This window comes from Martes martes (genome assembly GCF_963455335.1).
Source record: "Martes martes genome assembly, chromosome: 9".
NCBI classification, from domain to species: domain Eukaryota; kingdom Metazoa; phylum Chordata; class Mammalia; order Carnivora; family Mustelidae; genus Martes; species Martes martes.
In genome coordinates this window covers 87,270,131-87,284,435 of record NC_137896.1, presented here as the reverse complement: position 1 = coordinate 87,284,435, position 14,305 = coordinate 87,270,131, and the positions used below count along the sequence as shown (strand labels likewise).

Sequence of the window (14,305 nt, the reverse complement as noted above, 5' to 3'; positions counted from 1 at the left end):
CTTTGTCCTTGGTGATATCCAGTCATGAAGTTATAAGACAGTGTCCATGGTAGGAAGAGAAACAACTGGAGCCCACCAACACCTCCCCACATCCCATTGCTATTCTGTAGTGTATCTTCATCCTTGAAGAGTATTTCTGATTGTACAAGAACACCATATGGACCTGAGCACCTGTTTTTCAGTTTTGAGATCATGTAAGCACCTCTCTCACTAAATAGCTGAAGGTCCCCTTAGGAAAAGAAGCAATGGAGGGTGGCAAAGTTATTTTGTAGTCAGATTTTTTTCCTAAGGAAGATGTGTTTCTTGTAGGATCCACTTACATTATTTAACCAGAACAAATTAAAACCAGAGCAGGCGATCCTAAAATTATACCTAACAACATAAATGGGAAATACATGAAGTAGTGTGACTAGTGATCCTGGTGTTGTTCAACATAGTGGCCCTGCTTACCAGCCTCCTTCCTGCTCTTCACATTATTCATATGTCTTTGCCGTGGTGTTTCCTCAAGCAGATCTTAAAATGACCATTCTGCCTAAAATAGCCTTTCCTTCAACCATTCTTTAACCCTTGCTTTATTTTTCTTTGTAGTACTCAATCGCAACATGACATTTTATTATTTATTGGTTACTTTAGTGTCACTCTCCCCCACTAGAAAAAAAGCACCATTGTTCCATTTTTATTGTCTTATTCATATCATATACCTTCAGCCTAGAGGAGACGCCCAATAAGATTTGTTGAATGAATGAATTTATTTATGTATTAGCTTTATTATTTATATTAAATATTTATTTAACATTGTTATTTAATCTGAGACTTTATTTCACTCTCCTTTTCATTTTTATCATTTATCCACTCATTGTGTAATCACTTACAAAGCCTCTACTTTGTGTTATGTGTGCAGTTAGCATGAGAGGTGGGGAGAGACAAAGATGTATAAAGATATCCATAAAGAAATCCCCACTTCTGAGGGATACGATTCAAAGCCCTTAGCAAACAAAAATGGGATACCCTTAATTTAGGGGGAAATTTAAGAGCCCTCAAGAAGTTAGGTTTGTTTCTAGACGTGTGAGAGAGTCCTCTGCTTCTTTCCAGCCCTTCCAAATAGCCCAACTCCCCAACTTCCTGATCGTGAAGCACAGCGAGTCCTATTCAGCTTAGCTCAAAGCTCCTCCGTTGCTAATGGACAGTTAGGGAAATCCCACTGAGGCCCGCCCCCATGCTCCTCCTTCCTAGATTGAATGGCGCAACCCGGTGGGAGGGGCCGATGGCCCAGCCAATAGAAGGAAGCGCCAGCAAGAGCCTGTGTAAACAAACCCAGAGGTGCGGCGCTTAGGGCTCCTCCCCCACGTGGGGGCTGGACGCATCTTTGGCGCCATGCCTATCCAGGACTAGCGTAATATCCTTTCAGCCAATCAGAGCCGATGTCTCCCGAAAGGGGGCGCTCCACCCTGAGAGAAAGAACGAAGGGAGCGAAAAGACAGATGTTTATGCCAATCGGAAGCTGGAACTTCTGAGGGAGTGGGCGGGAACTGATTCACATTTAGACCAATAAGCAACACACATGCCCTTCTAGGTGACTGAGCGGCATCATCTTCGGTCCAATAGACGAATGGGGCGGTGCCCAGCAACCAATGGCTTGGGTTCGGAGGCGGAGTAAGGAGCCAGTGTGCTGTAAGAGGTAACCTTGCTAGTGGCAGCGGCTCTTCTCTCGTGCTGTGGCTCACGCCTTGGTACTGGAGGCCGAGACTGTTCTGGCGACCGCGACCTCTGCGGCGACGGCTGAGGCTCTCGGAGGAGCAGAGGAGTACAACCTGGAGGAAGGGCTTCTGGTCAGCCCAGGTGGGCTCGGGGACCCGGGCTACCGGGGAGGGGACCCGCGGGAAACGCCGCTCTCCAGGCTCTGGGGGCGCCCTGCGCCTCCCTTTCCGCAGCCGTCGGGACTGTGAGGGGCGACGCGCGCCTGTCCGAGCTCCCGTGGTGAGGGTAAGCCGGCGGGTCCCACGTCGTGGCCATTGGCGAGAAGGGGCGTCCGCTGGGGTTACCCTCTGCCTCCCGCTGGTGTTAGGGGGTCTTAGTCCCTTTCTCCCCGCACAGGCGCGCAATTCTTCCCCCGCCCCTCAACTTCCCAGAGCCCCCTCAGCCTCCTTCAGACTGAAACCTCTGGCTTGCGAGTTCCCTCACTACCCCAGCGCAACACGGCGAGGCAAACTGACCGGTGTTGCATCCCCGGGTCCCCTCCCCAGGCGAGTAGGGGGAGGAGTTGCGCGTTTTCACCCCTCCCCCATTCGCGGGCCGGGGTGCGTTATCTGCGTTTCTTCTACTCCCTCCACCTCCCGCTTTACTCCAGCTTTCGTTCTTGATACCGAATTTGAATTAGTCCTGGTCACTTCTCTGCTGCCTTCCATCCTGCCAGTGAGCCCCTTACCCCTCCCACCCCTTAAATTTCATCCACATCGCTCATGGAAACTAACATTTTCCACTTGGTCCTTCCAAGCAGCTGGAAGGTGAACGCAAGAGACGCAGAATACACAGTACAGGGAACTTTGCAAGGTTGGAAAGTTTAATCGGTTTTGTTAATGGTAAACTGTTCTTGCCTTCCTTAAAGTGGCATTTGATCATAATATTCTCTCTGAAATCTTTGTCCCAGTACAGTTGTTTTGGTGATAGTTCCTGAAAGTGCAGGTGGGAAGGGTTCACTGTCCACAGGAAATTTAAAGTGTATTATTTTAAGTAGGCAGTTTTCATTATACTTTTTTTTCTTCTTTCTTTTGCTTCATTATGTTTTAAATAGCCTAACTTCAGTGGCACAGAGTTTGCAGTGTAAGGGCCTGTCAGTTATCATAAAATATACAACATAGTTTAGCTGTGTAGCACAATGTGATTTGCCCACACCAAGACTATGGATAATGTAGCATTGAATCTGTTTAAAAACAATATTCTCTTTTCCCCATTCACAGAGGATTTGTATTCACATTTATAGTATATCAGTTTGTGTTTTAATGGTGGTGTTTCTGGGTAATAGTGCAAACTATGTTGTGCCTAAATAAAATTATGCCAAGACATTTATGGGGAAGAGTCACTTTAGAGTTTTGAAAATATTTATATAGTTATTGGACTGTAGAGGGGTTTTTTGAGAAAATGGAAGTATTGGATTAAGTGTGATGGGCCCCTTAGGCTGTGTGTGTTTGAGAAAGAAAGAGTGTGCAAGAGAAAATACTTGTGTACAAAACTTTGTAGGTTCTCAAAGTACTTAGTTTTGTGACTTCATATGAATTGGAATTGTTTTTCTAAGTTTACAGAGGTGAAATGTAAGCAGTGAGTTTAATATATACACTGTGTTTTGGCCCGAATTTTGCAAGTTTTTGTGAAAAATTCTCATTGTTTTCTTTAGTTGTTATATTTACACACACACACACATACACACATATGTTGTATTTTACTATGGTAAGACTGTACCTTGTATATAGAGAAATAAGTCTAGTAGAGTGAATTAAGAGGAATCTTTACTCTGAGTAGCCAGCACATTGCATTGTCTATAGACCATATGTTTGAACCCTGTTAATAAATCATGTGAAAAGAGGAAGATCTTAAAGCCATTCTAAAAAATGTCTAGGTACTAAGAAAAATAAAAGTATTAATTACAGAATTATTAACAGTCATCAAAGAAAAGTCCCGGAAAAACTGCAAATCTCTGAGTTGGTTGCTATAGTTGGTATAGGCTGTGGTTGAAAACCAAAGTTATTTTTTTTGCAGTCTTTTCAGGTGTATTTGTGCTTAGTAATTACTTGTTTGCAGATTTAAAAGATTATAACTATGATTTTTTCCCCTAGAGATCTTGTCTTTAAGGAGCCCACAGTTTAATGGGAGAGAGACCTGTAAACCAAGAATTAAATGCAGAGGGAGAGGTTCTGCAGTGCAGGAGAGTATGGAAGGCACAGAGAAGCACTGTGACCCCCTGTTCTGGCCTCATCTCCTGCTCCAGACTTTCTGCAGGGCCATTTCCTAAACCTACCTGTTTATGTTACACACTTGGGTTTCTCTCTGTGCTGTTCTCTCTCCTTAAAAGCCTTTTCCATATCTGATATGCCTGGTGAGGTTCTATTTCAGAATCTCTTGAACCCTAACACTGGCCTGAACTCCATCCAAATAATTGTGTTCTAGATCTTTCTGTTAATTCATTGCAAGTGATTATTTTTGGTTCTCATTACTTACAGCAATTTTGGTCTGTAAAATCATCAAGAACACTGAATTAGTAAATACTGAACCACTGCTTCTAGGGGAAATATGTCCATATATACATCTTACATAGATTATAATCTTATATAAATACAGTTCATCCTGGTAAATTCTATTTTCTTTATTTTACAAAAGAGAAAAGAGGTTCCAAAGTGTTAAGTGACTTCGCTGAGGCTGCCCTCTAACAAGTGCCAGAGTTAGGCTTCAAACCCTGTCTGATTGGCACCTGAGCCAGAGTTCTTTGCACTGCACTGCACTGCCCCCTATCATCTGTGTCCTCTAGTTACCCCTGTATGAGGCTGGAAATACAAATGCAGAGCCCTGCCTTGTTCTACTTAGCTTGGAATGTGTTGTAGAAGTGACTCAATTTTTGCACTTTGGGTATGTCTGTGGATGACTGAGAAAGCACGGAGAGTGTTGATTTTGTGGTTACAAAGACATCTTAGCAAGGAGAACTCGCAAATACAGGATCCATAAAAAAGTAAGGATCAACTATACTTGTAAATGGCCTCTGGAGTCTATTTCAGGATAACCCTTCTTGGAGTCCACCGTAGAATGTTCCTATAGCTTCTTCGAGAATTTGTTCACTTACTCAATATTTATTAAGCATTTACTGTAAGCTAGGCTTTGTTTTAGACTCTGGTGAATAAATAGATTAAGCTCTTGCCCTTACTGATACTATATTTGAGTAAGAGAAACAGACAGCTAACAGCTCAGGGGAGAGGTCCAGGTTGGAATGATAAACTAACTTGACTGAAGTAAAATCTGATGTGCCCCCTCTCACTTCACATTTCCTAGCATATTGACTTCCAGAACATTTCTGTTTTACTCTGTGCATAAACTCTTCCTTTTAAGCCTCTCTCCATTAACCTTTGTCAACTTGTTAAGTGTCCTCAGTTGATTTGGAGGCAAGAATCAGTCACATTTGGTCTTTGATTTCTGGCTTTGCCACTTACCAACTGAGGGACTGTGGTCAAGTTGTAGAACTTTTAAGCCTGTTTCCTAATTTCAAACATAGTGATATGGTATGTTAAGCCTTTGCCAATTGAAAGGAAGAGGCACACATGTATTGCCTCTGATGATGAGGGTTTAATGTAAATTTAAATAGGAAATCATCTCAGCAGCCATATTGTCCCTTGGCCCTACTGCTTTCAAAACCTTAAAGAACAGTAACTAAGCATTATTTAGAATAGGATTTGGACCTGGAAGCCTGTCTTCTTTTACTTTGCTCACCTAGCATTTGTATTTCCCAAGGGGAACTTCATTGGGTTGGTTTGTCACCTGAAATAGAGGACCCCTATTGGGCAGAATTTTGAGCCAAGACATGTCCTAGGTGTTCTCTCTCAAGTTCAGCCTGTAGATTGTCTTTAGTTAGGGCTCTAAGTGCTAGTCCGTTTGCTTGTGGCCCAAGAAGCAGGGTTGGTTTCATGCATTATCTATTGTATAGATCTTAGCATATATAAAAAAATCGCTTGGAGACAGTTTCTTCAGAAGACAGTTGAGAGTATAGCAGTCCTTAGAGCTTTAATGTCTAATGAAGAATGTAACAAAGTAAACGTATGTCAAATATTCCATAAGTCTTCCTTTCAATATTATATTTAGTATTATTACAGTGTGGTTATTTGTTTATATGGCTATCTTCTTTCTTACTAGACTGTGAGCTCCATGAATGTGGGGTCCACATCTTCATTTTCTTTTTCTTTCTTTTTTTTGAAGCCTATTTGTTTGAGAAAGCAAGAGAGTGAGGGTGCAAACAAGGGGAGGAGCAGAGGGAGAGGGATAAGCCAAGTCCACACTGAGAGCAGAGCCCAACATGAGACTTAATCCCAGGACCCTGAGATCATGACCCAAGCTAAAATCGAGAGTTGGATGCTTAACTGACTGAGCCACCCAGGTGCCGCTCCACATCTTCATCTTTCTGTCCATGGTGCTTATGTAGTAATAGATGCATAAATGTCTGACTTGAGAAATTTCCTTACTCTTCCTGGAAGGATGGGAAGATATGAAGGCTTTCCCAAAGAAGGTATTGTTTAACCTGATTCTTAAAGGATGAGTAAGAATGTTTTCCAGGTGCATAAAACTTTGAGACAGCATTCTGAGCAGGGACCAGCGGGTGCAAAGGCACAGAGATATAAACAAACAAAAATCACCTAAGGAAAAAACTGAATGAGCTCGACTAGAGGACATGTCACAACTGAGTTAACTCTGACCACTGCTGCTCAGTGATGGATACAAGTTTTAGGGAGAGAGCATTAATATTCTCACGCTGTTGGCAAGGTTTCGCTAACGATATAGAAATACAAGAATTGAATTCTGGGGAACTGTTAAACCTGAAGAAGTGACTTTGTTTACTTGCTTATCATGAAGCTCGTATGTGCCCAACAGTGTTCAAGGTGCTGAAAATACAGTCAAACTTATTCTCAAGGACCTCACCATCTAGCAAGGAGACAGATGAACTGATTTATCATGTGTTAAGTGAGATAATAAAGATATAAATAAATGCTGCATAAACCAGGAGGAAGGAGCAGTTAGTAATATAGTGAGCACTGGGAAAGATTTCTCAAATGAGATATTTGAGCAAGGCTTTGGTGGGTGATGAAGAAGGAGTTCACTAGATTGAACCTAGGAACATTTTAAAGAATTAAGACTTCTGTGTTAGGAAAGATTTAAGAACTACTCATTTTTGGATGTCTGTTGCAGGTGTTCAATTAATAGCTACTTTTATTCAAGCAGTTAGTCTAAACATGAGATGTAAATAGTTACGCCACAGTGGAAGAATTCTGTGTCAAAGTAAACTAGGTTAAAGAGAGGTTTCTGTGACACAGGACTTCTCTAGAGCCTTTATTATATTAATGTCCACTGTAAACTGTGGATCTCCAAAAGGGGTGCATTGTATTTAACTATGGTCTTCCCTTTCCACCTTTCTGAAACATATCTAATCATATTTTGGAAAAGAATTATATGAGACATAGTTTAAGGAATGATGAATTAAATATATTTTGGGGCGCCTGGGTGGCTCAGTCACTCAGGCATCCAACTTTGATTTTGGCTCAGGTCATGATCTCAGGGTTGTGAGATTGAGCCCTGAGTTGGGCTGGGCTCTGTGCTGAGTGTGGAGCCTGCTTAAGATTCTCTCTCCCCGGGCCGCCTGGGTGGCTTAGTGGGTTAAAGCCTCTGCCTTCAGCTAAGGTCATGATCCCAGGGTGCTGGGATGGAGCCCTGCATTGGGCTCTCTGCTCAGCGGAGAGCCTGCTTCCCACCTCTCTGTCTCTGCCTGCCTCTCTGCCTACTTGTGATCTCTGTCTGTCAAATAAATAAATAAACTCTTTAAAAAAAAAAAGATTCTCTCTCCCCTATCCCTCTTGCCCCTCCCCCACTCCCTCTATTAAAAAATAAAAGTAAAATAAAAAAATAAAATCTTTCAAAAACATAGTTTAACAAACCAAGATTTATCAGTGGTCTCCATGTATATTATAAAATAACCCGTATAATTTTTTTAAAGTATTTTATTTATTTATTATTTATTTATTTGACAGAGAGAGAGCACAAGCAAGGGGAGTGGGAGAGGGAGAAACAGATTCCCTGCCAAGCAGGGGGCCCATCACGGGACTCCATCCCAGAACCCTGCAATCATGACCTGAGCCAGAGGCAGACACTTAACTAATGGAGCCACCCAGGTGCCCCTACCCTGTATGATTTTATAGGAAAGAAGGAGAGACAATGGGGAGAAAGAGTACATCCTAGTCAACTTATTATCATCTTGGTCAATAAGTCCCAAGCTTGAAAATATGTATATTTTATAATCACCATCTTGAAAACATGGCTTATTCATATTTTGAAATTCCATGAGGGGTTTGGAGACCAGACTAGAGCAGGAGTCAAAGACAAAGGTTGTCTTGAAGGTGAGAATCTTCCAACTTAAGAGGATGTTACTTTTATTAGGCATTCATTTGGGGCCATATTAGACATATACTTTGCCAGTTAGGTAATTTATTTATAAACATCCCTCTCCTAACTCTGGAGTTTTGGGAGTTGTACGCTAGCATTCTCCCTTCAATAAGATCTGATTAAATGATCTCTAGGAACTGAGGCCTTATACTGTATAATTTTAATTCATCTGTCAAATTCTGATTATGTGAGTAACTCCTGAAGTATTATTAAAGTTAAGGAAGCAACAGTTATGTTTTTAAAAGTACACTGAATCTGCATTCCGAAGATATGGGTTTGAAATTTGTCTCTGCCAAGCTTTCTTTTTTTTTTTTTTTTTTTTTTTTTTTTTTAAAGATTTTATTTATTTATTTGACAGAGAGAGATCACAAGCAGACAGAGAGGCAGGCAGGGAGAGAGGAGGAAGCAGGCTCCCCGCCGAGCAGAGAGCCCGATGCGGGGCTCGACCCCAGGACCCCGAGATCATGACCCGAGCCGAAAGCAGAGGCCCCAACCCGCTGAGCCACCCAGGCGCCCCTCTGCCAAGCTTTCTATTTGAATGACCTTGAGCACAACTGCCTAACCATTTGTTGCCCCCTTTTCCATTTTGATAGAATGAAAATACATAGCGTTAGTGTAAGAATTAACTGAGGCACATAAACATACTTCAGGAATTCTGAAGCACTCACTGTACAAATATAAGACAGATCAAAGAAATGTATCCAGATTAATTTGAATTAACATTTTACTTGCCATTTTAAATTTTATATTACAGAACTAGTACATTACTTTTGTAAAATTAGAAAGCACTGATGGGTAAAGAGGTGGGGGGGGTGAGCTACAAAGCACTCTGTAGATCTACCATACTAAGGCAGTGGTTCACATTTTGATGGGTGTATTTTACACTTTTTATGTACATTCATCATTTCTTATAGAAATGTGTTCATTTGCATGTTTTAGTCATTTTATTTTTATGAGATGAATCCCCTTAGAGTACAATTGCTTGATTCACGAAATCGTTCCATCTTTTGCTACATAATGCTATGTATAATGAGAACTAGAAAAGGGGCTAACTTCTCAGCCTGGTGAACGGGTGACCTTGTAATCATCTAATATCTTGAGCCATTCCAGAAGCTTCATCAAGGCACTTTCATGAACAAATTTGATGTATGCATGTGATTATGGTTGGTATTGTTTATAATAGCATGGTAGGGATGACTCCAGTGTTTGTCAGCCGGGTACTGGTTAAGTCAACTGTGGCCCATGTAAACCATGGACTATTGCATAGTTGTAGAAAAGAATGAGGAAGACTATGGACTGATGGGATGTAAAAGAGCTCTAAGATATATTGTGATTTTTTTAAAAAGAGGCACAGCATGCAACCATGCATTTCATATGTTACTTTCTGTGCTGAGAGAGAAAGAAGGGTGGAATAAGAATATACACTTATTTATATATGTTTATAATTGCAAAAAGAAGTTCTGAAACCATAATATAAGAAACCAATGGGAGATATAGAGTGGAGATAGGATTTCTCCATATGCCTTTATATATATTAGAACATTTTGGGGGGCACCTGTGTGGCTCAGTCATTAGATTCTGCTTTCTGCTCAGGTCATGATCCCAGGGTCCTGGGATTGAGCCCCGCATAGGAGTCCCTGCTCAACAATGAGCCTCCTTCTTTCTTTGCCTGCCCCACCCCTATCGTGTGCTCTCTCTCTCTCTCTCTCAAATAAATAAATAAATAAATAAAAATCTTTCAAAAAAAATTTTTTAATAACAGTTTTTTAAATCATGTGCTTGTGTTTGTTACCTTTTCAAGAAATGTGTGAATGAATGAATGAAATGGGGTTATGAGAAAGAAGAAAGGGTCTGAGGGGCTGCCCATTTTCTTGATATCAGGTGAATACATATAAACGGTAGCAAAGATTGAAAGAGTGGCCCCAAGTAACAAGGGTTTGGCAGGTTTTTTTTTTTCTTACTTTACTCCTTTGTATATTTAAAAAATACTATGAACACAATAAAAGAACTGAAAACAGTGTTTCCAGATGGCCGCCCCATGGCTTCAGTAGTTGCTTTCTTTTTCATGTTCACCTGTAGTATTTTTTAATGCATACATATTCTTTTCAATTGTAATCACACTTTTCATATTTTGTAACTTACCTAATTTTTTTTTCTGTGTTACTTTTGTGTGTTGCTACTTCATTAAAAATAATGAAGATAAGGGCGCCTGTGTGGCTCAGTTGGTTAAGCATCTGCCTTCAGCTCAGGTCGTGATCCCAGAGTCCTAGGATCACATCAGGGCTCCCTGCTCAGTGGGGAGTCTGCTTCTCCCTTTCCCTTTCCCCCTGCTCCTTCTCTCTCTCAAATAAATAAATAAATAAATAAATAAATAAATAAATAAATAAATAAATCTAATGAAAATAGGGCAGCTTTGTCCAGCGCACATCCCAGAAGTTTGCTGTTTGACATCAAGAGGCAGGAATTCAAGCCCTGTTGTCTATGTGTGACACACATACATGAGGAAAATAAGAAAGTGATTTAAATATGTATAAATGAAAACATTTCTCCCTAATTGTAAAAGAAGCCATACTCTTCTTTGTAATAATTAGGAAACAAAATATAAAGAAAAATGATCTGTAATTTTGCTACCCAAAACATTCTACTTTTTTGCTTTTTAGCCCTTTATTTAAGCATAGAAACATCTTTGAAGGTAGACTTGGGATATATATATTTCTGGCAACTACTGAGATTCTCATGTAGGTTTTTTTTCCCTTGCCTGTTAATGTGAAAAAATACATTTTTATATTTTGTCATTTTAGACTATTCTTGCATTTCTGAGCTGAACCCTATTGATCAGTGTTATTGTTTTGTTTTAAAATAAATTGCTAGACTTTATTTGCTCTTGTTTTATTTGAAAGTGTATGTCTATAGCATGGAAATTGGTCTGTGGTTTATCATTTGTGCTATTTTTGTTTCTGTTTAATGTATTGAGCTGTAAACTAATCATTACAAGGCTCACTTCACTTGTTCTCTGAAACGGTTGCATGGGAACTGTCTGCTTTTTGAAAGTTGGTGCTTTGTGGACTGTGGACTGGTGTTGGCCCCTTCTTTAAAATGCAATAATATTAGGGCAAGTGAAGTTTTAACATAGTGATTTTAATATCAACAAGAGCAAAACAGGATGTAATTGGATTTGTGCTATAGTGGTATTCTTGGTGTCTTTTTATTACCTAGGCAAGTGCTGCCGAGGTATTAACACTCACTATCTGAGGGTTTACGGGACCTTTATTTCAGTATGGAACAGATGTGACTGTTTTATTCTGCAGCCTTGCAGATACGCAAAATGGGCCTCCCAGGACTCTGCTTTATCCCCACTGAAAGCAAGAAGTAATGCAGTGAAACTTTGCCTAGCTAGAACCTTTTAAAGAATGGGGTGTTCTGGTTTAATTGTGTTAACTTGGAAGTATAAAAGTGAAAAGAAATCCCCAATTCCCTGCTGAATACAGTTTTGAGATGTAGCAAATAATTCCACTTTTTTTCTCTAATAAGCTTGATATATTCAGACCTAGTTGATGTTTTATTATACAATTCCTGAAGTGTCGGAGGCTTACATTATGAAGATCCTTTTTTGGAACTTTAGATGTAAGAAGATGTAAATGGCATTGTGTGAAATCAAGCTGGAAGGGAACTGATGCCTGTTAAGTATATGTATTTTACTAAATCTCAGATTGCGGCTTGTTTTCTTATTTAGCTCACAAAAATAAAATACTCAAATGAGGGTAGGAGTTGTGGGGAGAGTGTGTCTTTTAATTGGATGTCTTTATTTCCTACCAAGATAGAATACACGGCACCTCTGGCTTTGGACCAACAGAAGGAATCACATGTTTTTTACTTGTTCTCAAACTTGAACATGCTTCAAAAGCACCTGAGGGCTTATTTCAACACAGACTGCTGGGCCCCACCCAGAGTTTCTGATTCAACAGGTCTGGGGTGGGGCCTAAGAATTTGCATTTTAGCAAGTACTGATGCTGCTGGGCCTGGGATTAAATTTTGAGAACCACTGCTGTAAACTAACTCAGTATTAGAATTCTGGCTCTAGAAGAAAGCTGAATTTGGTCTGGGAGTATAAGAAGTAAACTGGTTATGGAGCAAATCATGAAAGATTCACTTCTCTTGCTGCCAGCATAGTGTTGAATTTAGGTAATCAGCAATACACAGTGACATAAAACAATTCTTGTTTCGTGATTGGAAGTCCCAGATGAGTATCAAATGAGAGATGCTGTTCATTTGCAAAGCTTAGAGACCAAGGGATTCTGGTCGAATAGGGTTTAGTGATTAATCCCATCACAATAGGAGTTCTTTATATGTCCTGTCACTGACCATTTAACCTTACTTTAGAAGGTTCCACTAATTTTTTTAGCTGGGACAGAAGTTTGATAGCTTATTGAAAGTTTTGTGTGTTTTTCAAGATATTATAATAGCTATGTGTGTTCTTAAAAACAATAGCGAGAGAGTAAAACTTTTTGCCAAAAAAAAGAAGATATTATTGGAATTAACTTTATCTTTTTGAAGTTTTTTTGTGTTTTGTTTTGTTTTAGAGAGAGAGAGAGAGAGACACAGCAGAGAGTGAACACAAGTAGGGGGAGTGGGAGAGGGAGAAGCAGCCTTCCTGCAGAGCAGGTGCCCAGTGTGAGGCTTGATCCCAGGACCCTGGGATCATGACCCAAGCGGAAGGCAAACGCTTAACAACTGAGCCACCCAGGCACCCAACTTTTATCTTTTTGGAATGTTGGAGAATGTAGCCTGCTGCATCAAACATCAAGCATGCTGGGGTGCCTGGGTGGCTCAGTGGATTAAGCCTCTGCCTTCGGCTCAGGGTCCTGGGATCGAGCCCCGCATTGGGCTCTCTGCTCAGCAGGGGGCCTGCTTCTCCCCCTCTCTCTCTGCCTGCCTCTCTGCCTACTTGTGATCTCTGTCAAATAAATAAAATCTTTAAAAACAAACAGAAAAAAAAAATCAAGCATGCTGTGGATTTTCAGTTTTTTTTTTTATGATTTGTCATTGTATTGTTTGAGGTAATAGTGATTTTTGTAATCCCTCTAAAAATGAAAATTGAAAGTCAAAATCATAGACCTGGCACAGCAGCTGGACACAGAAGACAGCTGTGAAGGATTAGATAGATACAGACATACACATACATGTATAAATACATATTCATACACACATATATTTTTTAAATTTTTATTTTTTTCAGCAAAGACAAATACACCTGTGCTGAATTTAGGCATCATATAGAATCTTTGAGTTAAAGAGAAAGAAACTCTGGAATCCACACTTTTTCATAGAGGAGTTTTGCTTCAGCAGGCTTTTCTTGCTTGTCTACTACCTAATTTCTGTTGTTCTCTCCTAACAACCTCAGTTTGCAAGTTGACGAGCTGGTCCAGCATTGACTATTGGAGGAATAACTGGCATTATAAAAAATAGGTTGGGCAGGCTCCCTACTTGGAAACATTTCTGTTTTCCTCTCCTTACTCCCTCAGAAAAGAATTGGGGGTGGGGGGGAAAGGTGGAACTAGATCCTACAGACCAGACCAGTGATTCTGAAGCTTGGCTGCACATCAGAGACAACCCATAGGCTTTCTAAAACACAATATAGATGTGGCCTAGACTTTCTCGTAGGATAAATCTGCAGGGACTGCACTCTTGACCATTTCCTGAAGCAATTTTTTTTTGTAGCCAGCTGGGCTCTATGCCTCTAACCAGAACGGTGCTGGTCTCCCGTGAATTTTCCCAGCCTGTGGTGAAATAAGAAAAATTAAGACCACAGAGTGTTTTCCATCAAGTTAAATTTATTCAATTTAAAGAATTGTCTTTTGCATTGAATTGAGGCCTACCTGTGTTTTTTGGTGTTGAAAATATCCTTTTATAAAACGATGTTGATAGGATATTTTTTATCATCCTTACTTAGTTTTTAAAAATTGTAACTCTGTGTTGTCTTCAAAATAGTTTTAAAATTTACTGGCCTGTGAGATCCTGAAGATCAAGTACCTCTGATCTAATCATTCTGAGAAATTGTTTTTAAAATGCTTTGGAATACAAGCCTATAGAAGGTCTAAAACCTTTGCCTATATGAATTTCA

The 14,305-nt window shown here is 40.2% G+C and overlaps 1 protein-coding gene across 1 annotated transcript in view; it reads left to right on the top strand.

The window, feature by feature from the left end:
- Positions 1-1,598: 1,598 nt before the first annotated feature.
- Positions 1,599-14,305, top strand: part of PAIP2B (poly(A) binding protein interacting protein 2B) — a 33,363-nt gene continuing 20,656 nt past the window's right edge. Inside the window, exon 1 of the mRNA XM_080814571.1 lies at positions 1,599-1,839. The gene's annotated coding sequence lies outside the window, so the exon portion shown is untranslated. The remainder of the gene's footprint in view (positions 1,840-14,305) is intronic.